At 37.3% G+C, this 26976-nt stretch overlaps 1 protein-coding gene across 2 annotated transcripts in view; it reads right to left on the reverse strand.

Annotated features, from left to right (window-relative positions):
• TAF3 (TATA-box binding protein associated factor 3) overlaps nucleotides 1–26976 on the reverse strand; it is a 254581-nt gene that overhangs the window by 160113 nt on the left and 67492 nt on the right. The gene's annotated exons all lie outside the window — the stretch shown is intronic.

A 26976-nucleotide genomic window follows, 5' to 3' on the forward strand; every position in this document is an offset into this window, starting at 1 on the left:
TACTAAAAGGAGTTCTACTGGCTGAAAAAAAAAAAGCCGGAGAGGGAGGTCTGGAGGAGGGCATAGAATTGAAGGGCACCACTAAGGGTGATTTTTAAAAATCAAAGAAAAAGAGGGAAAAGAATATATAGATCTGACAAATAAAATAAAAAAGATAAGATGGTGGAATTAAGAAAAGCCTTTTCAGTAATAATTTTGAATGTTAACAGACTAAACTTAGTAATTAAAAGACAGATTGGCAGAATGGACTAAGAATCATAATACAGCTATATGCTACTTACAAGAGACACATCTTAGACACAAGGATACAAATAGACTGAAAGTGAAAGGATGGAAAAAGATTTTCTACCCAAGTTTAACCAGAAGAAAGGAGGAACAGCTATACTAATATTGGACAAAATAGACTTTAAATGTAAAGACATCATAAGAGACAAAGAAGGACACTATGTACTAATTAAAGGGTCAATTCACCAAGAACACATAATAATCATAAATGTTTATGCTCCCGAACAAGGAGCTTCAAAGTACATGACACAGACATTGGCAAAACTGAAGGGAGTGAAAGATGTTTCAATGATAGTAGTAGGAGACTTCAATACACCACTGTCCTCTATAGACAGAACAACCAGGGTGAAGAGCAACAAGGAAATAGAGAAGTTAAATAACTTGATAAATGACTTAGACCTAACAGACAGATATGGGACATTGCACCCAAAGCACAAGGATTTCCATTCTTCTCTAGTGTTCATGGAACATTCTCCAAGATAGATCACATTCTGGGGCATAAAACAGGTCTTTATAAATTTAAAAACACTGACATTATCCAAAGCACTTTCTCTGATCACAGTGGGATAAAGCTGGATCTCAATAACCACCAAAGAATGAGAACATTCACAACTATGTGGAGATTAAATAACACAGTCTTAAACAACCAGTGTGTCAAAGAAGAAATTGCTAGAAAAATCAGGAGCTCTCTGGAGATGAACGAAAATGAGAATACAACTTATCCGAACTTATGGGATGTGGCAAAGGCTGTGTTGACAGGGAAATTTATTGCCCTAAATGTCTATATTAAAAAACAAGAAAGAGCAAAAATCAAGGACTTAATAGCACACCTGGAGAAACTTTAGAAAGAACAGCAAACTAACCCCAAAGCAAACAGAAGAAGAGAAATAACAAAGATTAAAAAAAGCAGAGATAAATGAATGTAAGAACAAAAGAATCAATAAAACCAAAAGTGATTCTTTGAGAAAATCAATAAAATTGATGGGTCACTAGCAATACTGACAAAGAAAAAAAGAGAGGATGCAAATAAACAAAATGAGACAGTGGGTGTGTTACCACGGACCCTGAAGAAATAAAGGAAATCATAAGAGGATACTGTGAACAACTATATGCCAATAAACTAGACAACTTAGATGAAATGGACAAATTCCTGGAAACACATAAACAAGCTACACTGACTCACGAGGAAATAAAAGATCTCAACAAACCAATCATAAGAAAAGAAATTCAATGAATAATAAAAAATTTTCCTACAAAGAAAAGCCCAGGGCCAGATAGCTTCACAGGAAAATTTTGTCAAACATTCCAAAAAGAACTAATATCAATCCTGCTGAAACTTTTCCAAAAAGTGGAGGAAAATGGAACTTTACCTAACTAATTTTATGAAGCTAATATCATTTCAATACCCAAAGCAGGTAAATATGCTATAAGAAAGGAAAACTACAGGCCAATCTCTCTAACAAATAGAGATGCAAAAATTTTCAATAAAATATTAGCAAATTGAATCCAACAACACATTAAAAGAATTATACACCATGACCAAGTAGGGTTTTATATCAGGAATGCAAGGATGATTCAACACAAGAAAATCAATTAATACAGCACATTAACAAACTGAAAGGGAAAAATCACATGATCATCTACACTGATGCTGAAAAAGCAATCAACAAAATTCAGCATCCTTTTCTGATTAAAAACACTCAAGAAATAGGAATCAAAGGTAACTACCCCAATATGATAAAGGGAATATATGAAAAACAGATAGCCAGCATTGTACTCAATGGAGAGAGACCAAAAATTTTCCCCTAAGATCAGGAACAAGACAAGGATGCCCACTGTCACCACTATTATTCAACATTGTGCTAGAAATTCTAGCTAGAGCAATAAGGACAAAGAAATAAAAGGTATCCAAATTGGAAAGGAAGAAATAAAACTTTCTTTACATGCAAGTGATATGATACTATACTTGGAAGAGTCTAAGAAATCTACAGCAAAGTTACTTGAGCAAATAAACAAATTCAGCAAGGTGGCAGGATATAAAATTAACGTGCAAAAATCAGTAACATTTCTATACACAAGCAATGACCTAGCTGAGGAGTCAGTTAAGGAAAAAATTTCATTCAAAACAGCAACTAAAAGAATCAAGTACTTAGGAATGAACTTAACTAGCAACGTAAAGGATGCACACAGAAAACCACATTATATTGGTAAAAGAAATCAAAGGAGATCTAAGTAGGTGGAAAGACATTCCCAGCTCATGGACAGGAAGGCTAAATGTGGTTAAAATGTCAATTCTCCCCAAATTGATCTACAGATTCAACAGGTACCAATCAAATTCCAACAACCTATTTTGAAGATTTGGAAAAGCTAACTACCAAATTCATCTGGAAGGGAAAGAGATCCCGAATAGCTAAAAGCATCTTAAAAAAAAAGAACAAAGTGAAAGGATTAACACTCCCTGGCTTTAAAACTTATTATAAAGCCACAGTACTCAAAATAACATGGTGCTGGCACAAAGATAGAAGCTTGACCAATGGTATTGACTTGAGAGTGCAGAAATAGACCACCAAATCTATGGTCAACTGATTTTTCACAAAGCCCCCAAATCCTCTGAATGGGACAAAATAGTCTTTTTAATAATTGGGTATGAAAGAACTGGATATCAATAGCCAAAAGAATGAAAGAGGACCCGTATCTTACACACTACACAAAAATTAACTCAAAGTAGATCAAACACCTAAATATAAGAACTAGCACCATAAAGCTTCTAGAAGAAAACGTAGGGAAACATCTTCAAGACCAAGTAATAGGAGGTAGCTTTCTAAATTTTACACCCAAAGCACAAGCAACAAAAGAAAAAAAATAGATGAATGGGAACTCCTCAAAATCAAATGCTTCTGCACCTCAAAAGACTTTGCCGAAAACTGATGGGCCACTAGCAAGACTGACAAAGAAAAAAAGGGAGAGGATGCAAATAAACAGAGTCAGAAATGAGAGGGGAAGTGAAGAGGCAGCCAACTCAATGGGAGAAAATATTTGGAAATCACATATTGGACAAAGGTTTGATTTCCTGTATATACAAAGAAATCATACAACTCAACAACAAAAGAATAAACAACCCAAAGGCTAAAAATATGAATAGTTTTTTTTTTCTGAAGAGCAAATACAGATGGCTCAAAAGCACATGAAAAAATGCTCATTTTCATTAGCCATAAGGGAAATCCAGAACAAGACTACAATGAGATACCACCTGACACTTATAAGAATGGCTGCTATAAACAAACAGGAAACTATAAATTTTGGAGAGGATGTGGAGAAACTGGGACACTTATGCACTGCTGGTAGGCATGTATAATGGTGCAGCCACTATGGAAGACTGTTTGGTGGTTCCTTAGGAAACTAAATATTGAGTTGCCCTATGATCCAGCAACAGCACTAGTTGGTATATATCAAGAAAAGCTGAAAGCAATGACACAAAAGACATTTGCATACCGATATTCATAGTAGCATTATTCACAATCGCCAAAAGATGGAAACAAACCAAATGCCCATCAACAGACAAATGGATCAACAAAATGTGGTATATACATATGATAGAATATCAAGCAGCAAGACAAAATGACATCCTAAAGCACATGACAAGATGGATGAGCCTTGAGGACATAATGCTGCGTTAAATTAGCCAGACACAAAAGGATACTGTATGATTCCACTTTTATGACTAGCATAAAGGTATAGCCAGAGGCTTGTAATATAGAATATAAGGGACTTAGAGGTACACAGAAGCTAGAGATGGGTGAACGGTTAGCTAATGAGGATGAACTCCAATGTAAGGAAATAGACAGGGGTGAAGGTGGTTCTCTAGAGTGTCTATAAGTAATATTACCATACTGAAGATGAACAAGATTAAAAGGGGTTATACAGATCTACGTGTACCACTGATTAATATCAGAAATATGAATTAGTTCTCACAAGAATTACTTCAAAGATATGATTCTTGTACAAAGAGTGTTTAAGTCTAGCATGGAGGGGGAAAACTGCTATCGCATGCTATGTTCATAAGGAAACCATCAGCACAACCACAGAAACAGCAGAAATAATTAATGGGGGGAGGGACAAGAATTAAGAGGAGGTTTAGATTTCTTATTTGGTGAAGGTGTTTAATGGTTTTCCTTTCTCTTTAAGTCTAACTCTGCAAGTGAAATTATTGCTTTCTCCCCTACATGGAACATGGCATTCAGGGGTGAAAGTCTCCCTGGTGATGTGGGAGATGACTCCCAGGGATGAATCCAGACCTGACACCGTGGGATCAACAATTTTATCCTGATCAAAAGGGGGAAAAGAAGTGTACCTAACAAAGCATCAGTGGCAGAGAGAGTTCAAATAGAGTCAAGAGGCTACTCTGGAGGTTGCTCTTACACAAGCTTCAGTTAGACCTTGCTACCTATCATAACCTGCCAACCCCCAACCAAGACCATTCCAGCCAATCCTAAAGAACACCTAGGGCAATGGATGGGATTCCATGGGTGTTTTATGCACTAGGGTTTACTTTCCAGAATCCTGCAACCTCCAGATAAGTTGGACTTATCTGGTTCAGATAAGTCCTGAAATCTAGCCCAGCCTCTCCAGAACATCAGAAAGTTATATCTCCCTACCCCATGTTGGTGAAAGATCCTTCCAATATGAAACATTTAGAGTGGCCACAGCCCAAACACCCCTAAAGAGAGAGATGAAAAGATCAAAGGTGATGGTGGAGTTATACAGAGAAGACTGGATTTAATAAATGAGTATGAATGTTGAATCATTAAATTGATATCTTTTTAGTCTCCAGCACCTTAATGCAGCTAGAAGTAAAAACCTAAAACTGTGGAATTGCAACCCATGTCAAACTCTGAATTATGTTCTACAACTAACTGCGGTGCTATGCTTTGAAATTTGTAGCTTTTTTGTATATATGTTATTTTTCACAAAAAAAAAGAAGGAAAAAAGTCAATTGTGAGGATAAAAAAATATTTAAACCCTCTAGCCTCCAATGTTCTGGAGCAACTAGAAGGAAAATCTGAGAGGACTGTATGGTAGCCCATGACAAACTCTGGAATCTATCCTGTAACTACTTGTTGATGAGCGCTTTGAAAACTATTGCTTTTTTATATCTTTGCTTTGTATATATGTTATACTATACAATAAAAAAGTTAAAAATTAAAAAAATAAGGGAAAAATTAATAAGGGCACACTCAGAACAACAAAAGCTGAGGTTGTTCATCACCATTAGACCTGCACTACGAGCAATGATAAAGGGCACTCTTAAGACTGAAAGGAAAGGACACTAGACAAAGATTCAAAGCAGCATAAAGAAATAGAGACCTGCAGTAAAGGTAACTATTTGGGTAATTATAAATGCCAGTATTATTGTAGTATGTTGTTTAGTATATAACTCCATTTTTTAACTTCCTAAGACATGTTAAAATGTCAATGCATAAAAAGAAATGATAAATCAGTTTTGGGATACAATGAACAAAGGTATAAGTGGGGACATAGAGGCATAGGAAAAAATATGCCTATGCTACTGAAGTTAAGGTATCAAATCTAATATGACTGTCATATATTTAGGATGCTAAAATTTAATCTTTTGGTAACATCAAGGAAAACATGAAAAATATACCCAGACAGAAATGAGAAGGCACTCAATACGGACGGTACAATACAAAAAAGAAAATAAATACAGAAACAGGCTTTAACAGAAGTGAGGAAAAGAAAAGGTATAAGACTTACAAGGCCAAACAGTATAATGGCAGAGGAAAATCTTGTATCATCAGTAGTGACTTTAAATGTATAGGGATTAAACTCTTGCAGTCAAAAGGCAGAGAATGGCAGAATGGATAAAAAACACGACCCAATAATAAGCTGTCTACAAGAGACTCACCTGAAATACAAATACACAAATAGGTTGAGGGTGAAAGAATGGAAAAAAACATACCATGCAAGTAGTAATCAAAAGAGAGTTGGGGTGGCCATAGTAATATAGGATAAAGCAAAATTTAAGTCAAAATAGTTAAGAAGGACAAAAAGTCATTATATACTGATAAAGGGGATAGTTCAACAGGAAGATCAAACAGTTACAACTATATATACACCTAATGGCAGAGCTCCAAAATACATGGAGCAAATGTTGAAACATTTGAAGGAAGAAACTGACAGTTCTACAATTAATAGTAGGACACTTTAACACAACAGTGTTTTTTTTTTATTCATCATCATGATCATTTCTTAGAACATCTGCGTCAATTCAGAAAAAGAAATGGAAAGAAAACAGAAAAAAATTCATATATACCATACCTCTTACCCCTCCCTTTCACTGATCACTAGCATTTCAATCTACTACATTTGTTCCCCCTATTATTTATTTATTTTTAATCCATATGTTTTACTCATCTGTCGATAAGGTAGATAAAAGGAGCACCAGACACAAGGTTTTCACAATCACACAGTCATACTGTGAAAGCTGTATCATTATACAATCATCTTCAAGAAACATGGCTACTGGAACACAGCTCTACATTTTCAGGCTCTTCTCTCCAGTCTCTCCATTATACCTTAACGAAAAAGGTGATATCTATTTAAAGCATAAGAATAACCTCCAGGATAACCTCTTGACTCTGTCTGGAATCTCTCAGCCACTGACACTTTATTTTGTCTCATTTCTCTCTTCCCCCTTTGGGTCGAGAAGGTTTTCTCAATCCCTTGATGCTGAGTCCCAGCTCATTCTAGAATTTCTGTCCCACATTGCCAGGAAGGTCCACACCCCTGGGAGTCATGTCCCACGTCGGAGGGGGAGGACAGTGAGTCTGCTTGTCATGTTGGCTGAGAGAGACAGGCCACATACGAGCAACAGAAGAGGTTCTCTTGGGAGTGACTCTTAGGCCTAATTTTAAGTAGGTTTAGCCTATCCTTTATGGGGTTAAGTTTCATATGAACAAACCCCAAAACTGGGGGCTCAGCCGATTGCTTTGGTTGTCCCCATTGCTTGTGAGAATATCAAGAATTCTCAACTTGGGTAAACTGAATTTTCCCCCTTTTTCACCATTTCCCCTAGAGAATTTTGCAAATACTTTTTTATTTACTGTTTAAATTATTCTGGGATTTATCTGGGCATCACTCTGGACAAACCTACAAAATCTCATGCCCTACTCAAGGTTCCATGTACTTATGGTGTTCAATTAAGCTGTACACATAAGTTATATTAGGAAATGCACGTCAGCATTTATAATTATATATATATATAATATAAATACATATAATATATATGTATATAAATAATGTATATAAATGTATAATATATGTATATAAATAATATAAATTATATATATAATATAATATAAAAATATAAATTTTGTACCAAATAAACAGTTTTTGCTTTAGTCTCACACACAAGTTAAAGTTTTAAAATATTAATTACCATCTATTTCCAACACCCTGCAGTAAGGACATTCCTTTGTTCTTCCTCATGCAAAAACATTTTAAATCTGTACATTTAGTCACTATCATCATACATTCTAGGCATTCCTAGATTATACCATCTCAGTCTTTATCATCTATATTTCCTTCTGATTTCATTTGTGCCCCCAGGCCTCCTCCTCTATCATTCTCACATTAAGCTTCATTCAGTGTTCTAACACTGTAATCAGTTAGGTAGGATTGTGCTATCCATTTCTGAATTTTTACAATCAGTCCTGTTGCATAATCTGTATCCCTTCAGCTCCAATTACCCAGTATCTATCCTTGTTCTATCTCCTGACAGTCTCTGTTACCAACTGAAATTCTCCAAGTTCATTCACTAATGTCAGTTCATATCAGTGAGACCATACAGTATTTGTCCTTTTGTTTCTGGCTAATCTCACTCAGCATAATGTCCTTAAGGTCCATCCATCTGTTATATACTTCATAACTTAATTCTGTCTTACAGCTGCATAATATTCCATCCTATGTATATATCATAGCTTGTTTAGCCACTCATCTGTTGATGAATATTTTGGCTATTTTCATCTCTTGGCAACCATAAATAATGCTGCTATAAATATTGGTGTGTAAATGTCCATTTGTGCCCTTGCCCTCATGTCCTCTAAGTAGATACCTAGCAATGGTACTGCCACGTCACATGGCAATTCTATACTTAGCTTCCTGAGGAACAGCCAAACTGCCTTCCACAGTGGTTGTACCATTTGGCATTCCCACCAACAGTGGATAAGTGTGCCTCTTTCTCTACATCCTCTCCAACACTTGTCGTTTTCCATTTTATTGATAATGGCCATTCTGGTGGGTGTGAGATGATATCTCATTGTGGTTTTGATTTGCATTTCCCTAACAGCCAGGGAAGTTGAGCATCTCTTCATGTGCCTTTTGGCCATTTGTATTTCCTCTTCTGAGAAGTGTCTGTTCATGTCTTTAGCCCATTTTGTAATTGGGTTGTCTGTCTTTTTGCTGTTGAGTTGAACAATTTCTTTATATATTCTGGATACTAGACCTTTATCTGATATATCGTTTCCAAATATTGTCTCCCATTGTGAAGGCTGTCTTTTTACTTTCTTCACGCAGTTCTTTGATGCACAAAAGTGTTTAATTTTGAGGAGTTCTCATTTATTTATTTATTTCTTCAATACTCATGCTTTGGGTGTAAAGTTTAGGAAATCGCCTCATATTATAAGATGGTCTTAGATCTAATGTTTAGGTCTTTGATCCATTTTGAGTTAATTTTTGTATAGGTTGTGAGATATGGATCCTCTTTCATTCTTTTGCATGTGGATATCCAATTCTCTAGGCACCATTTATTGAAGAGACTGTTCTGTCCCAGGATATTTTTAGCTATTTGGAGCACCCTGCACAAGGGTCAAACAAGTCTCAATAAATGAAAAAATACTGAAAATATTCAATGTATATTCTCCTACCACAATGGAATGAGGGTGGAAATCAATAACAGAGGGCAAAATGGAAAATTTACAAATGTAGAAATGAAACAACATACTCCTAAACAACAAATTGGTTAACAAGGAAGTGAAATTAGGAAATATCTTGAGGTAAATGAAATTGAAATTATAATGTACCAAAAATTACGGGATGCAGTGAAGGAAATACTGAGAGAAAATTTTATAGCGCTAAATGCTTACATTAAAAAAAGACTTCAAATCAGATACATAACCTCAAAATTTACAGACCTAGAAAAAGAAGAGCAAACTAAACACAAAGTGAGTAGAAGAAGGAAATAAACATTAGAGCAGAGATAAATGAACTATGACACACACAAAAATAGAGAAAATCAACAAAATCAAAAGTTGATTTTTTGAAAAGAGCAATAAAATCAACAAAGCTTTAGCTAGACTGACAAAGAAAAAAAAAGAATATCAGAAACGAAAATGAGGATATTACTACTGACCCAGTTGAAATAAAAAGGACTGTAAGTAGATATTATAAATAATTATATGCCAAAAATTAGCTAACCTAATAAGTATATGCCAATAAATTAGATAATCTCAATGAAATGGTCAAATTCTTAGAAACACAAACTGTCTACATTGACTCAAGAAGAAATAGAAGCTATCAGTGAACCAATTGCCAATAAAGAGATTGAATCACTAATGAAAAGCCTCCTATGGTCTGAATCTATTATGTACCCTCAGAAAAGCCATGTTTTAATCCTGACCCAATCTTATGGGAGCTGATGTTCCTTTTAATCCTGATTCAACACTGTAGGTTAGAAACTGTTGATTAGATTATCTCCTAGGAGAAAACATATGTGGAAGTATTTTCTTAGACCTTACGCCCAAAGAACACACAATGAAAGAAAAAAATAGATAAATGGGCCCTCCTCAAAATTAAAAACTTTTATTCCTCAAAGGGCTTTATCAGGAAAGTAAAACAACAACCTACACAATTGGGGAAAATATTCAGAAAGTACATATCTGATAAAGGATTGATATCCAGCATATGTAAAGAAATCCTTCAGCTTAACAATAAAAAGACAAACAACCCAATTGAAAAATGGACAAAAGACTTAAACAGACATCTCTCCAATGGCCAAAAAGCACATGAAATGATGTTCAATATCATTAGTCACAAGGGAAACTCAAATAAAAACCACAATGAGATACCATTTTACACCCATTAGAATGGCTGCTATTTTTAAAAAATGGAAAATTACAGGTGTTGGAGAGGATGTGGAGACACAGGAACATTTATTCATTGCTGGCAGCAATGTAAGATGGATTAGTTGCTGTGGAAAACAATTTGGCAGTTTCTTAGAAAGTTAACTATAGAACTACCATATGACAGCAATCCCACTACTAGGTATATAGTCACGAGAATTGAAAGCAGGGACTCAAACAGATATCTGCACACTGATGTTCACAGCAGCACTATTTACAATTGCCCAAAGAGGAAGCAATCCAAGGGTTCATCAATCGATGAATGAATACACAAAATGTGGTATACACTTAAAATGGAATATTATTCAGCTGTAAAAAGAATGAAGTCCTGAAATATACGACAACACGGACAAACCTAAAAGACATCATGTTGCGTGAAATAAGCCAGACACAAAAGGACAAATATGAATGATCTCGCTATTTGGAAACAATTAGAATAAACAAAGGCATAGAATCAGAAGCTAGAATATAGGTTACCAGGGAATGGGGTCAGGAGAGGAATGATAAGTTAAAGTTAAAATGTTCAGGATTCCTATTTGGAATGATGGAAATGTTTTGGTAATGGATGGTGGTGATGGTAGCCCAAAATTTTGAATGAACGGCACTGAAATATATATCTAAATGAGATTAAAAGGGGAAAATGTTAGATTTATATATGTGGTAACAGAATAAAGATTTAAAGAAAGCCCATGGAACTATACTACATGGTCAGGGAAATCTAAGTTAAACCATGGACTTCAGTTAATAGCACAATTATAAAAATGTGCTATCATAAATTGCAATAAATGTTCCAATAATGCAAGGTGGTGGTAGGGTGGTATATGGGAATCCTGTGTTTTATTCAGAATTGTTCTGTAAACCCATAACTTCTCTAATGAAGTAAAAAATAAGTTTTCTATTAAATATTTCATTTTACATAACCAACAAATGCATATATTATAAAGTTTTCACAGATAATTTTGGTGTTTTCATTGGAAACGTTCAAAAAATATTAACTGAATGAATAAATTAATAAAAAATTAGGTTTCTAGGAATTGAACTCCAATTTAAAACACTGCCCTATAGGAAATAAGTGTTCCACTTTTATTAGTTAAAACTTTCAATCATCATCTAGGAATTAATTACTGTACACAACAAACATACAAGCATTCTATACATGGTGCACAATCAATGGCTCACAATATCATCGCAGTTATATACTCACCACTATGATCATTTTTTAGAACATTTGCATCACTCTAGAAAAAGAAATATAAAGAAAAAACTCATACATACCATACCGTTTACCCCCCCACTCATTGACCAGTAGTATTTCCATCCATCCAATTTATTTTACCATTTGTCCCCCCATTACTTATTTATTTTTTTATCCTTTTTTTTTTTTACTCATCTGTCCATAAAAGGAGCATCAGAGATAAGGTTTTCACACTCACACAGTGATACTGTAAAAGTTATATCTTTATACAATTGTCTTCAAGAATTAAGGCTACACAGCTTAACAGTTTCAGGTACTTCTCTCCGCCCATTCCACTACATCATACACTACATAATGCATAAGAATAACCTCCGGGATAACCTCTTGACTCTGTTTGATATCTCTCAGCCATGGAAACTAATTGTTCTCATCTCTCTCTTTCCCCCTTTTGGTCAAGAAGGCTTTCTCAATTCCTTGATACTAGGTCCTGGCTTATCCTGGTATTTCTGTCCCACGTTACCAAGGAGATTTACACCCCTGGGAGTCATGACCCACACAGGGGGAAGGGCAGTGAGTTCACCTGCCAAGCTGGCTTAGAGAGAGAGGTACATTTGAGCAACAAAAAGGGTTCTCTGGGGATGACTCTTAGGCCTAATTTTAAGTAAGTTTAGCCTACCCTTTGCAGAAATAAGCTGCATAGAGGCAAATCCTGAGATTGAGGGCTTGGCCCATTGATCTAGTTGTCCCCACTGCCTGCAAGAATATCAGTAACTCTCCAAATGGAGCTGAATATTTCCTCTTTTCTCCCCAGTCCCCAGATGGGACTTGGCAAATACTTCAAAGAGCATATTTTTATAAAATAAAATTTAATACAATATATTGAAATAATGGAAAATTATTTTTATTTCAGAGTCTTTGAGATTTTAAAGGAAAGATGGGTAGACAGATAAAATGACTAACTGACTGGCCAACCAATAGCAATATATACTGTTGGACTTGTGGGAAGATGGCAGAATAGGATAGGTCAAGTTCACCCCCCCGCTTCAAAGAACACCTAGAGAAGAGGCAGAAAAGAGACTGGGAGAGCAATTCCAGGATGCAAGTGATCGAGGAGGGTCTTCTACACCACATAGGGAAGCCCTGGTTGAAAAAGCAGAAGAACTGAGATGTAGAGAATGGAAGAATGGCCAGCAAGGGCAAACAGCCTAGGACATCCATTTCCAGATGGATGCCTGGAGCCCTCAGGAATGCACAAATGGGTAGACGGGGAATAGCAAGTAAGCCAGCTGAGTTCCTTGAAGGTGCTAAACTCACGCGCGCCACCCCTGCCCTGTGACTTCCCCCACACCTTACTCACCTGAACCCCATCACTCATCTCCCCACCACACTCCAAGCACTCCCACTGTGATCCCCATCCCCATGCATCACCGCGTCACACTCCATGACCTGCACATGCACACAGCCTGTCCCACCCCAACCCACCTCTCCTGTGCACACAGTCTCATCCTATTCCTCCCCAAACCAATGTACATTTAGTCAGCCCCTTGACTCCCATCTCTGCCTTCCTGCCCCCTGCAGGTAGGTCACCAATGTATCCAGGCTGCACCACACACCTTCATACCCGGGCAACACCTGTAACCATACAATCATTCAGCCCCGCACGGCACCCCTGAGCACTGAACATGCACACATCAGTATCCGGCCCCACAGACATGAACATGCACAAGCGCCCACTCATGCCACGTCTCCTCAGCTCTGGGCCGGCACTGACCTGCACATCCATGTCACACATGCCCCAGCCCATGCAGGCACAATCCTACCCCACTGCTCTGCACACATGCACACCAGGGTGCTGTCTCCAAGAGCCTCACAAACCAGAGCCCTGCTCCCAAGCCCACACATACCAGGGCCCTGCACCCCAGATCCATGTAATGGCACAGCCACATCCTTCTTGCCGGGCACACACGTATCTATGTACAGACCTTCTGATGTACTGTACCCCCACTGCGCCACACATGTACACACCCTTGCCCTATCCCATGGCACAAGTGCCCTTCTTCTACACATGGCAGGTGCTCTCATGCACATCTGTGACACACAGCTTCTGCCCTGCACAAGCCAACACCTCCACCCCACCCCTGCACCTGTGGACCTGCACCAAGTCCCTGACCACCCATCATCACCCATCCCCTACATACATCCCACAACTGCCGTGACCTGTGAGGCAGACAGGTCATACACACTCCGGGAAGGATATACCCTGCCTGTGTCCTGCCTTCTGTGCTCTGTACCCTGACACCAATGATCCATATACTTTATGTGCCCACCTGCATCCTGCCCATATACCAGCCCAGCACAGCTGCTGAACTCCCCAATTCACCTCCTGCCACACCCTACCTCTGTGTCCCCCATGCTGCACCCTGCTCATCAACTCCAAGGCCTACCTGAGTTGCATTTCACCCTCACAGACCCCACACAACATGTACACAACCCCGTGACCGACACCCCATGCTCTCAGGCACCAGTGTAGGTCCCCTATCCATGCATATACCTGCACTGCAACCCATCACTGCACTATTGTGCCCATCCCCACACCCACATCTTGCTCCGTACCCATCCTGCAAATACAAAGCTTTAGACTACTTAAGGAATTCAATAGCCAAAGTAGCCCTCTCAAGATATTTACCTGTCATGAAGACAACAGAAAATCACTAACCATATGAAGATGCAGAAAGATACAATCCAGTCAAATGACCAAATTAAAACACCAGAGGAGACACAAACTTTGGAACAACCAATCAAAGATATTCATATGACTATACTAAATAAAATCAGAGGGATGGCCAACGATATAAAGGAGATCAAGAAGACACTAGAACCCAGGCCAAGATGGCGGCTTAGCAATGTGTACAATTTAGTTCATCCTCCAGAACAGCTACTAAATAATCAGAAACAGTACAGAACAGCTCCTGGCGCCATGTGAGTGACCAGACACACAGCGTACCTCAGTCTGGACCAGCTGGACTGGCTGTGAGCCCTACAGAACTGTGAGTTCCCCAAGCCGTGGCCGGTGACCACCCCTACAGGCTGCTTCCCAGAGGGGAAAGGAAAGAGACTTTACCAGCAGCAGGGGCTGAGCCCAACCAAACACCCAATTGTGGAATTAATTAACAAATTCTGACAACTAAAAATAGGTCCCCAGCTCAGGTGAATATCGTCAAAGTAGAGGTAGCTTATTTTTGCCCTGTCACCAAGGGCTGACGGAAAAAGAAAAAAAAAAAAAAAGAAACAGAGGTTTTTGTGGCTGTGTTTCTACAAAGGCTTGACTGCCTTTGGATACAGCAGTAGGACTTCTCAGGCTGCAACTGCCCCAGGCATAGGCAGAAACAAGCTCATTTGAGGGCCTGTCTGGAGCCTGTGCCATCCCCAGGGGTGGGTGAAGCCCCACTCAGGTGGAATCCCTCTCTCAAGGAATTCAGACACCAGGGCTTGGTAATTTGAAGCCATTAAAACCAGCCTACAACCTCTCCTCTGTCTCCACCATGCCCCCAGCCAAAGTTAAAGGTACCGCATCATTTTAGGCTGGTGGGACCTGTAGGCAGACAAGAAACACATACTGGGCAGGATAAGAAAAACAGAGCCCAGAGATTTCACAGGAAATTCTTTCAACTTGTTGGGTCTCACCCCCAGGGAAAACCAACGCAGGTGACTCTTTCCTCCTGACAGGAGGCCAGTTTGGTCTGGGAAAACCCAGCTGGGGTCTGTAATACCTAAGTAGGCCCTCCTAATAGTGGCAGGGGTTGGGGGTGGAGGGGAAGCAACATATAGGCAGGGCAAGAAACAAGAAAACAAGAACTGAAAAATTATCCTCTGTTAAACAAAACCTAAGCTAGAGGTCCAGAAAAAGCTGAACTGAATGTCAAAGAACAGATAGACAACAAATTCATCCAGCAAGAAAACACTAGGCAAAAGAACTGAAAGCAATCTCCAGAATAAACTAATTAAGGTAATTAAATGCCTAGACGCCAGCAAAAAACAACAAATCACACTGGGAAAACTGAAGATATAGCCCAGTCAAAGGAACAAACCAACAATTCAAACGAAACAGGAGTTGAAACAATTAAATCAGAATATATGAACAGACATGGAAAACCTCATCAAAAACCAAATAAATGAATTGAAGGAGGATATAAAGAAGGCAAGGAAAGAACAAAGAGAAGAAATCGAAAGTCTGAAAAAACAAATCACAGAACTTATGGGAATGAAAGACATGGCACAAGAGATGAAAAAGACAACTGAAAACTACAATGGTAGATTTCGAGAGGCAGAACACAGGATTAGTGAACTGGAGGATGGAACACCTGAAATCCGACAAGAAAAAGAAAATATAGGGAAAAAATGGAAAAATATGAGCAGGGACTCAGGGAACTGAAAGACAATATGAAGCACACGCATACATGTTGTGGGTGTCCCAGAAGGAGAAGAGAAGGGAAACGAGGAGAAAAACCAATGGAGGAAATTATCACTGAAAATTTCCCAACTCTTATGAAAGACTTAAAATTACAGATCCAGGAAGTACAACGTACCTAAGAGAGAACAGATCCAAATAGACGTATTTCAAGACACTTACTAATCAGAATATCAGAGGTCAAAGAGAAAGAGAGAATCTTGAAAGCGGCAAGAGAAAAGCAATCCATCACATACAAGGGGAGCCCAATAAGACTATGCATAGATTTCTCAGCAGAAACAATGGAGGCGAGAAGAGAGTGGGGTGACATATTTAAATTATTAAAAGAGAAAAACTGCCAACCAAGAATTCTATATCCAGCAAAATTGTCCTTCAAAAATAAGGGAGAAATTAAAACATTTTCAGACAAAAAATCACTGAAAGAATTTGTGACCAAGAAACCAGCTCTGCAAGAAATATTAAAGGGAGCACTAGAGACAGATATGAAAAGACAGAAGAGAGAGGTGTGGAGAAGAGTGTAGAAAGAAAGACTATGAGTAAAGGTAAAAAGAAGGAAAATTAGATATGACATATAGAATCCAAAAGGCAAAATGGTAAAAGAAAGTACTACCCATGTAGTAATAACACTAAGTGTTAATGGACTAAACTCCCCAATCAAAAGACAAAGACTGGAAGAATGGATTAAAAAACAGGACCCATCTATATGCTGTCTCTACTCAAAGGACATGAGGGCAAGGACACTAATGGACATTTGCACACCAATGTTTATAGCAGCATTATTTACAATTACCAAGAAATGGTAACAGCCAAAATGTCCATCAACAGACAGTTGGCTAAACAAACTTTGGCATATACATACAATGGAATATTATGCAGCTGTAAGACAGAATAAAGTTACGAAGTATGTAACAACATGGATGGACCTTAAGGACGTTATGCTGAGTGAGATTAGCCAGAAACAAAAGGACAAATGCTGTATGGTCTCACTAATATGAACTGACATTAATGAATAAACTTGGAGAATTTCACTGGTAACAGAGATCATCAGGAGGTAGAAATAGGGTAAGATATTGGGTAATTGGAGCTGAAGGTCTACAGATTGTGCAACAGGGCTGAATATAAAAACTCAGAAATGGACGGCACAATACTACGTAACTGTAATACTATTATGTTAAAACACTGAATGAAGCTGACTGTGAGAATGATAGAGGGAGGTGGGCTGGGGGCATAAATGAAATCACAAAGAAAGATAGATGATAAAGATTGAGATGGTATAATCTAGGAATGCCTAGAGTGTATAATGATAGTGACTAAATGTACAAATTTAAAAAATGTTTTTGCATGAGGAAGAACAAAGGAATGTCCTTACTGCAGGGTGCTGAAAATAGATGGTAATTAGAATTTTAAAATGTCACCTTCTGTGTGAGACTAAAGCAAAAACTGTTTATTTGGTACAAAATTTATATGTGACTAGTGCATTTCCTAATATAACTTATGTAGATAGCTTGGTTGAACAATGTAAGTACATGGAACCTTGGGTAGGACATGAGATTTTGTTGGTTTGTCCAGCGTGATACCCCAGTGAATCCCAGAGTGATTTGATCAGTGAGTAGAAAAGTATTTACAAAGTCCCCTTTGGGGAATGGTGAGAACAGGGGAAAATTTAACCTCCCCAAGTTGAATTCTTGATATTTTCACAAGCAGTGTGGGCAGCTAAAGCTATAGGCTGAGCCCCCCATCTTGGGGGGTTATTCATATGAAACTTAACCTCAAAAAGGATAGGTCAAGCCTACTTAAAATTAGGCCTAAGAGTCACCCCTAAGAGAACCTCTTTTGTTGCTCAGATGTGGTCTCTCTCTTCAGCCAATAAAACAAACAAACTCACCACCCTCCCCCTGTCTATGTGGGACATGACTCCCAGGGGTGTGGACCTTCCTGGCAACATGGAACAGAAATCCTAGAATGAGCTGCAGCATCAAGGGATTGAGAAAAACCCTAGAATGAGCTGAGACTCAGCATCAAGGGATTGAGAAAAACTTCTTGACCAGAAGGGGGAAGAGTGAAATGAGACAAAGTGTCAATGGCTAAGAGATTTCAAACAGAGTCGAGAGGTTATCCTGGAGGTTATTCTTATGTATTAAGTAGATATCACCTTGTATTCAAGATGTAATGGAGAGGATGGAGGGAACGGCCTGGAAATGTAGAGCTGTGTTCCAGTAGCCATGTTTTTTTGATGATGATTGTATAATGATATAGCTTTCACAGTGTGACTGTGTGATTGTGAAAACCTTGTGTCTGACACTCCTTTTATCTACCTTGTCAACAGATGAGTAGAACATATGCAATAAAAATAAATAATAGGGGGAACAAATGTTAAAATAAATTTACTTTGAAATGCAAGTGATCAATGAAAGGGGGGGTAAGGGGTATCATATGCACAATTTTCTGCTTTCGTTTTATTTCTTTTTCTGTTGTCTTTTATTTCTTTTTCTGAAATGATGCAAATGTTCTAAGAAATGATCATGATGAATATGCAATTATGTGATGATACTGTGAATTACTGATAATACATGTAGAATGGAATGATCATATGTTAAAAATGTTTTTGTTTGTTGTTAAATTTTTTAAAAATAAAAAAGACACTAGAAGAGCAAAAAGAAATAGAAAAATAGCAGATATTACAGAGATTAAAGATGCTGTAGACAAAATAAAAAATATACTAGAGATACACAACAGTAGATTTGAAGAGGCAGAAAAAGGAATAAGGAAACTAGAGAACAGGACAACTGATTTCAAATGCACACAAGAACAAATGGCAAAAAAAGATGGTAAAATTTGAATAGGATCAGGAAAATGATGGACAAAACAAAGCACACAAATATAAGAACTATCAGTGCTCCAGAAGGAGAAGAGAAGAGTAGTGGAGGATATAATGGGGGAAAACTTCCTAACCTTTATAAAAGACATAAATATGCAAATCAAAGGAGCCCAACAAACTCCAAATAGAATAAATACAAATAGGCCTACCCCAAGACACATACCAATCAGTATGTCAAATATTGAAAAGAAGCAGAAAATCCTGAAAATGGCAAGAGAAAAACAATCTATTACATATAAGGAAAACCACATAAGACTGAGTTTGGACTACTCAACCGGCACTATGGAGGGGAGAAGGTAGCGGTATGACATATTGAAGATTCTGAAAGCAAAAGACTTCCAGCCAAGAATTCAAATTGTTTTTCAAAAATTTGAGGGGGAGATTAACATTTTCACAGACAAATCAACACTGAGAGAATATGTCAACCAGAGACCAGCTCTACAAGAAATATTAAAGGGAGTTCTGCAGAAATAAAAAGACAGGAGAGGGAGGTCTGAAGAGGGCACAAGATTGAAAGTACCAGTAAGGGTAACCTAAAGGATAAAAAGAGGAACTGAGAAAAGAGCATACAGATCTGACAAATAAAATACAAAGGATTGGATGGTGGATTCAAGAAATGTATTCACAGTAATAACTTTGAATGTTAATGGACTAAACCTACCAATTAAAAGATGCAGATTGGCACAATGGATTAAGAAATATAATCCATCTATATGCTGCTTATAAGAGACTCCTCTCAGACACAAGGATACAAACAGGCTGAAAGTAAAAGGATGGAAAAAGATGTCTCAGGCAAGTTGTAAACAACAGAAAGCAGGAGTAACTATACTAATATCAGACAAAATAGACTTTAAATGTAAAGATATCGTAAGAGACATATTAGTAAAAGGGACAATTAACTAAGGAGAAACAATAATCATAAATGTTGATACTTCCAATCAAGGAGCTCCAAAGTACGTGAGACAGACATTGGCAAAACTGAATGGAGCAACAGATGTTTCAACAATAATAGTTCTCTCCTCTATAGACAGAACAACCAGACAGAAGATCAACAAGGAAATACAGAACTTAACAACTTGATAAATGACTTATACCTAAAAGAGATATATAGGTTGCTACGCGCCCCAAAATCAGAATATACATTTTTTTCTAGTGCTCATGGAACATTCTCCAGTATAGATGCTATGCTGGGGGCACAAAACAGGTGTTTATAAATTTAAAAACACTGAAGTTATTCAAAGCACTTTCCTGATCACAATGGGATGCAGCTGGAACTCAATAACCACCAAAGAACAAGAACTTTAAAAAACATATGGAGATTAAAAAACATACTCAAACAATGAATGGGTCAAAGAAGAAATTGCTAGAGAAATCAGTAGCTATCTGGAGATGAACGAAAACAAGAATACAACATATAAGAACTTATGGAATATGGCAAATGCTGTGGTGAAAGGGGAATTTATTGCCCTAAATGCCTATATTAAGAAAAAAGAAGGAGTAAAAATTGAGGACTTAACTGCTGTTCTAGTTTGCTAGCTGCCAGAATGCAACACACCAGAGACGGATTGGCTTTTAATAAATGGGAATTAATTTTGTTAATTCTTCAGAGGAAAGGCAGCTAAGTTTCCACTGAGGTTCTTTCTTACGTGGAAGGCACAGGATGGTCTCTGCTGGTCTTCTCTCCAGGCCCCTGGGTTCCAACAACTTTCCCCGGGGTGATTTCTTTCTCCATCTCCAAAGGCCTGGGCTGAGCTGCAAGTGCTGAGATGAGGAATGCCGAGTTGCTTAGCTGTGCTACGTTGCGATCTCCCATTTAAGTACCAGCCAATTAAGTTAAACGTCACTCATTGCAGCAGACAGGCCTCCTAGCCGACTACAGATGTAATTAGCAATAGATGAGGTTCACGTACCATTGGCTTATGGCCGCAGCAACAAGACTAGGTATGCTCACCTGGCCAAGTTGACAACTGAATCTAACTAACACAACTGCTCACCTGGAAGAACTTGAGAAAGAATAGAAACTAATTCCAAAGAAAATAGAAGAGAAAAAACAAAGATTAAAGCAGAGTTAAATGAATGGGAGAACAAAAGAACAACAGAGAGAACCAATAAAACCAAAAGTTGGTTCCTTGAGATAATCAACAAAATTGATGAGCCACCAGCAAGACTGGCAAAGAAGAAAAAAAGAGGATACAAATAAACAAAATCAGCAATGAGAGGAGGGTTGTTACCACAGATCCTGAAGAAATGAAAGAAATCATAGGACAATACTAAAGAACAACTACATGCCAACAAATTAGACAACTTAGATGAAATGGACAAATCCCTAGAAATATACAAACAAGCTATTATGAGTCAGGAAGAAACAGACAATCTCAATGAACCAATCACAAATAAAGAGATTCAATCAGTCATCAAAAATCTTCCTATAAAGAAAAGCCCAGGGCCAGATGGCTTCAATTTTATCAAACATTGCAAAAAAAAAAAAAAAAAAAAAAAAACTAACACCAATGCTGTTCAAACTTTTCCAAAACACTGAGGGAAAAAGAACACTACCTAACTCATTTTATGAAGGTAACATCACTTTAATACCAAAACTGGGTAAAGATGCTATAAGAAAGGTAAACTATAGGCCAATCTCCCTAATGAATATAAATGCCAAAATTTTCACCAAAATACTAGCAAATTGAATCCAACGACACATTAAAAGAATTATACACCAAGAGTTAAGTGAGGTTTATAACAGGAATGCAAGGATGGTTCAAACCAAGAAAATCAATTAACGTAAGACAGCACATTAGTAAATCAAAAGGGAAAAAAACCACATGATCATCTCAATGGATGCTGAAAAAGCATTCAACAAAATTCAACATTGTTTTTTGATAAAAACACTTCAAAAGGTAGGAATCAAATATAACTTCCTCAATTTGATAAAGAGCATATATGAAAAACACATGGCCAGCATCGTACTCAATGGAGAGTTTGAAAACTTTCTCCCCAAGACTGGAACGAGACAAGGATGCCTTCTGTCATCACTATTAATTCAACATTGTACTAGAAGTTCTAACCAGAGCAATCAGGCAGGACAAAGAAATAAAAGGCATTCAAATTGGAAAGGAAGAAGTAAAACTCTCATTATTTGCAGATGACATGCTGCTATACTTGAAAACCCCTGAGAAATCTATAGCAAAGTTCCTTGAACTAATAAATTCAGCAAGGTGGCAGGATATACAATTAATGCGCAAAAATCTGTAAAGCTTCTTATACACAAGCAATGACCTAACTGAGAAGTCAATTGAGGAAAAAATTCCATTCAAAATAGCAACTGAAAGAATCAAGTACCTAGGAATGAACTTAATCAGGGACATAAAGGACTTGTACACAGAAAACTATATAACATTGGTAAAAGAAATCAAAGAAGATCTAAATAGATGGAAAGGCATTACCTGCCCATGGATAGGCGGGTTAAATAAAGTTAATATGTCAATTCTACCCAAATCGATCTACAGATTCAACACAATACCAATCAAAATTCCAACAACCTACTTTGAAGACTTGGAAAAGCTAGTTACCAAATTCATCTAGAAGGGAAAGAGACCCTGAATAGACAAGCATCTTAAAAAAATAAGAATGAAGAGGTAGGATTTTTTTTTTTTTTTGCAGAAATATCAGAGATTAAATGGAGTTTTTATTAAAAGGAATGATCTGGGTGAATATTTGTAGTGAATTACTTGTAGTGAATTACAAGCAATTATAATCAAGGTAAGTAAGTACATGAACAATGTTTTTAATAGAGAATAAAAACAATAAATTATTGGATTTGTGGTTTAATTTACATTATTTAGAAATGCTTATTTATCAATATATATTTTGTCTTTTTTTTTTTACACTTTCTGATTTCAAAACTTATTTTGAAGTCACAGTGGTCAAAACAACATAGTACTGGCACAAAAATAGAAGTACTGACCAACAGAATCAAATTGAGAGTACAGAAATAGACCACCAAATCTATGGTCACCTGATTTTTGACAAGGCCCCCAAATCCACTGACTGGGGACAAAACAGTTTTTTCAATAAATGGGCATGGGAGAACTGGATATCAATAGCCAAAAGAATGAAAGGGAACCTTTACCTCATATCCTATACAAAAATTAACTGAAAGTGGATTAAACACCTAAATACAAGAACTAGCACCATAAAGCTCCTATAGAAGAAAATGTAGGGAAACATCTTCAAGACCTAGTAATAGAAGGTAACTTCTTAAACTTTATCCCAAAGCACAAGCAACAAAAGAAAAAATAGATAAATGGGAACTCCTCAAAATCAAATGCTTGCAACTCAAAAGACTTTGTCAAAAAGGTGAAGGAGCAGCTAACTCAATGGAAGAAAATACTTGGAAATCACACATCATTTGATATCTTGTATGCATAATGGAATCATACAATCAACAAGAAAAGAACAAACAACCCAATTACAAAATGGGCTAAGGATATGAATAGGCATTTTTCTGAAGAGCAAATACAGATGGCTAAAAAGCACATGAAGAGATGCTCATTTTCATTAGCTATTAAGAGAAATGCAGATCAAGACTACAATGAGATACCATCTGACACCTATAAGAATGGCTGCTATTAAACAAACAGGAAACCACAAATGTTGGAGAGAACATGGAGAAATTAGGACACTTATGCACTGCTAGTGGGAATGTATAATGGTACAGCCACTATGGAAGACAGTTTGGTGTTTTCTTAGGAAACCAAATATTGAGTTGCTCTATGACCTGGCAATACAACTATTCGGTATATACCCAGAAAAGCTGAGAGCAGTGACACAAACAGACATTTGGACACCAATGTTCATAGCAGCATTATTCACAATTGCCAAAAGATGGAGACAATCCAAGCACCTATCAACAGATGAGTGGATTAACAAAATGTGGTATATACTGGAATACTATGCAGTAGTAAGATGAAATGATATCCTGAACCACATGGAAAGAAGGATGAGCCTTGAGGACATAATGCTGAGGGAATTTAGCCAGACACAAAAGGACAGATACTGTATGACTCCACTTTTATGACCAGCATAAAGGTAAAATCAGAGGCTTATAATGTAGACTAGAGGGAACTTAGAGATACATAGACGCTAGAGATGGGTGAGCGGTTAGCTAATGAGGTTGAACTCAAATGTAAGGGAATAGATATAGACTAGTTGGTCTATAACTAATATTAAATTAGTTATATTATATTAAAATTAATATGGTCTATAACTAATATTAAATTAGTTATAATATATATCATATTAAAGGTAAACATGATTTAAAGGAGCTGTATAGACCTATGTGTCTCACTGATTAACACTACAAATATAAATAAGTTCTTGCAAGACCTACTTTAAAGGTATGATTCTTGTACAAACAGTATTTAAGTTCAGGGTATGGGGGAAAACTTCTATTGTATGCTATGGGATTTATCTAACAGGAAAACATCAGTAGTACCAGTGGAACCCCAGGGGTAAATAACGGAGGGAAGGACAAGAGTTAGGGGGAGATTTAGATTTCCTATTTGGTAAGGGTGTGTTTATTGATTATCTTTTTCTTGGGAACAATGAAATTATCTAAAATTGAGAGTGCTGATGGACTGTGGACTTTGGATATTATACATGATGCCTAATGAATTCAGGTGGCTGAAGGATACACTGACTGAGAAGCAGATCGGTGAATGATAGTGTATACACATACGATCAAATATTGTGCTGCTACAAAAAGGAACAAAGTTGTGAGGCATGCAACATTGTGAATGAACCTGTGGGACATTTGGTGAGGAAAAATAAACCAGAAAAAAAAGAGCAATTATTTTATGGTCTCACTTAGAAAATACTCACAAGAAAACAGGGGCCTAGTGTATGCTCTTATAGCAATCACATTCTGTCAAAAGTGGCAATTATTACTTTCAGATTTTTAGAGGCTGTTTTATATATGTATAACCTGGTATTCAGAGATAAGAACAAAGTGATCAGGTCAGGTTTAAGGTAATTCACAACACAGGGGTAAGGAAGACATTCTATATTTAAGGTCTATATTTTAGAACCTCACCTACTCTTTCAGACTAAAGGAAGAAAGGTTTATTCTGTCCAGAATGCAAATTTTCTGTAGCACGTAATCTAACTCAACCTGTCTAGATAGCTCATTTAAATTATCAAAATGCAGGGAACTCAGAATAAAAATGAGGGCCTTTAATCCTGTATAGCTTAATGTAATGCCTGGATATATCCCAGAATACATTAAGCAGATAATCAAAAGTACTGGCAAAGTTCCTTTAAGAACAGGAGAAAAAATAGGAACCTATTAAACTTTACCACTAGGGAATCCCCTGAAACTGTGTCAAACATTAGGGACACCCAAATCAATAGGCCAAGCCCTTGATCTTGAAGCTTGCTCTTGTGGAGCTTACGTATGTAGCAGAAAAGCTTAGCCTACCTAGAGGTGTGCCCGAGTCACCTCTGGAGGACCTCTTTTGTTGCTCAGATGTGGCCTCACTCTCTCTCTAAGCCCAACCCTTCCCAGGTGAAATCATTGCCCTCCCCCCTAACATGGGCCATGACATCCAGGGGTGAAAGCCTCCCCTGCGGCATGGGAGATGACTCCCAGGGATGAGTCTGGCCCCGGCACCATGGGATCAACAATGCCATTCTGACCGAGAGGGAGAAAAGAAGTGAAATAAATAAGGTATCAGTGGCTGAGAGAGTTCAAATAAAGTCGAGAGGCTACTCTGGGGATTGCCCTTATGTAAACTTCAGTTAAGACACTGCTACTTATCACAACTTGCCAACCCCCAACCAAAACCATTCTAGCCAATCCTAAAGAATATCTAGGGCAATATATAAGATTCTACAAAGGTTCCATGTACATGGATAACTTTCCAGAAACCTACAACCTCCAGATGGGTCCCTGGACCAGATAAGCCCTGAAACCTAGAGGGCAGAGCCTTTCCAGAACATCAGCTTGTTTCATCTCCCAACCCCTTATTATTAACAGCATGTCCAACATGAAAAAGTTAGAATGGACATAGCTCAAATACCCTTAAAGAGTGGTAAAAAGCTGGGACTCAGCACCAAGGAATTGAGAAAACCATCTTGACCAAAAGGGGGAAGAGAGAAATGAGACAAAATAAAGTGTCAATGACTGAGAGATTCCTAACAGAGCAGAGAAGTTATCCTGGAGGTTATCCTTACACATTAAATAGATATCACCTTTTTAGTTAAGGCGTAACAGAGAGGCTGGAGGGAACTGCCTGAAAACATAGAGCTGTATTCCAGTAGCCATTAAGATGATTGTATAATGATATAGCTTTCACAATGTGACTGTGTGATTGTGAAAACCTTGTGTCTGATGCTTCTTTTATCTACCTTATGGACATATGAGTAAAACATATAAATTAAAAATAAATAAATAATAGTGGGAACAAATGTTAAAATAAATTTAGTAGATTGAAATGCTAGTGATCAATGAAAGGGAGGGGTAAGGGGTATGGTATGTATGAATTTTTTTTCTGTTTTCCTTTTATTTCTTTTTCTGAATTGATGCAAATATTCTAAGAAATGATCATGATGATGAATATACAAGTATGTGATGAGAAAAAAAGAATGTTCACATTGTATGTTGATTAGTTTTATTAATAAAACTTAAAAAAAAGAGTGGGAGAAAGATCAAAGATGATGTTGGAGTTACAAAGAGAAGGGAGGGTTTAACAAACAAGTCTGACTACTGAATCATTATATTAATATTTCTTTTAGTTTCCAGTATCTTAGAGCAGCTAGAAGTAAAAACCTAAAATTGTAGAATTGTCACCCATACCAAACTCTGAAATCTGTTCTACAATTAATTGTTGTGATGTGCTTTGAAATTTATTGCTTTTTTGTATATATGTTATTTTTCACAAAAAAGAAACAAAAA

This window comes from Tamandua tetradactyla, chromosome 7, assembly GCF_023851605.1.
Source record: "Tamandua tetradactyla isolate mTamTet1 chromosome 7, mTamTet1.pri, whole genome shotgun sequence".
Classification (NCBI taxonomy): domain Eukaryota; kingdom Metazoa; phylum Chordata; class Mammalia; order Pilosa; family Myrmecophagidae; genus Tamandua; species Tamandua tetradactyla.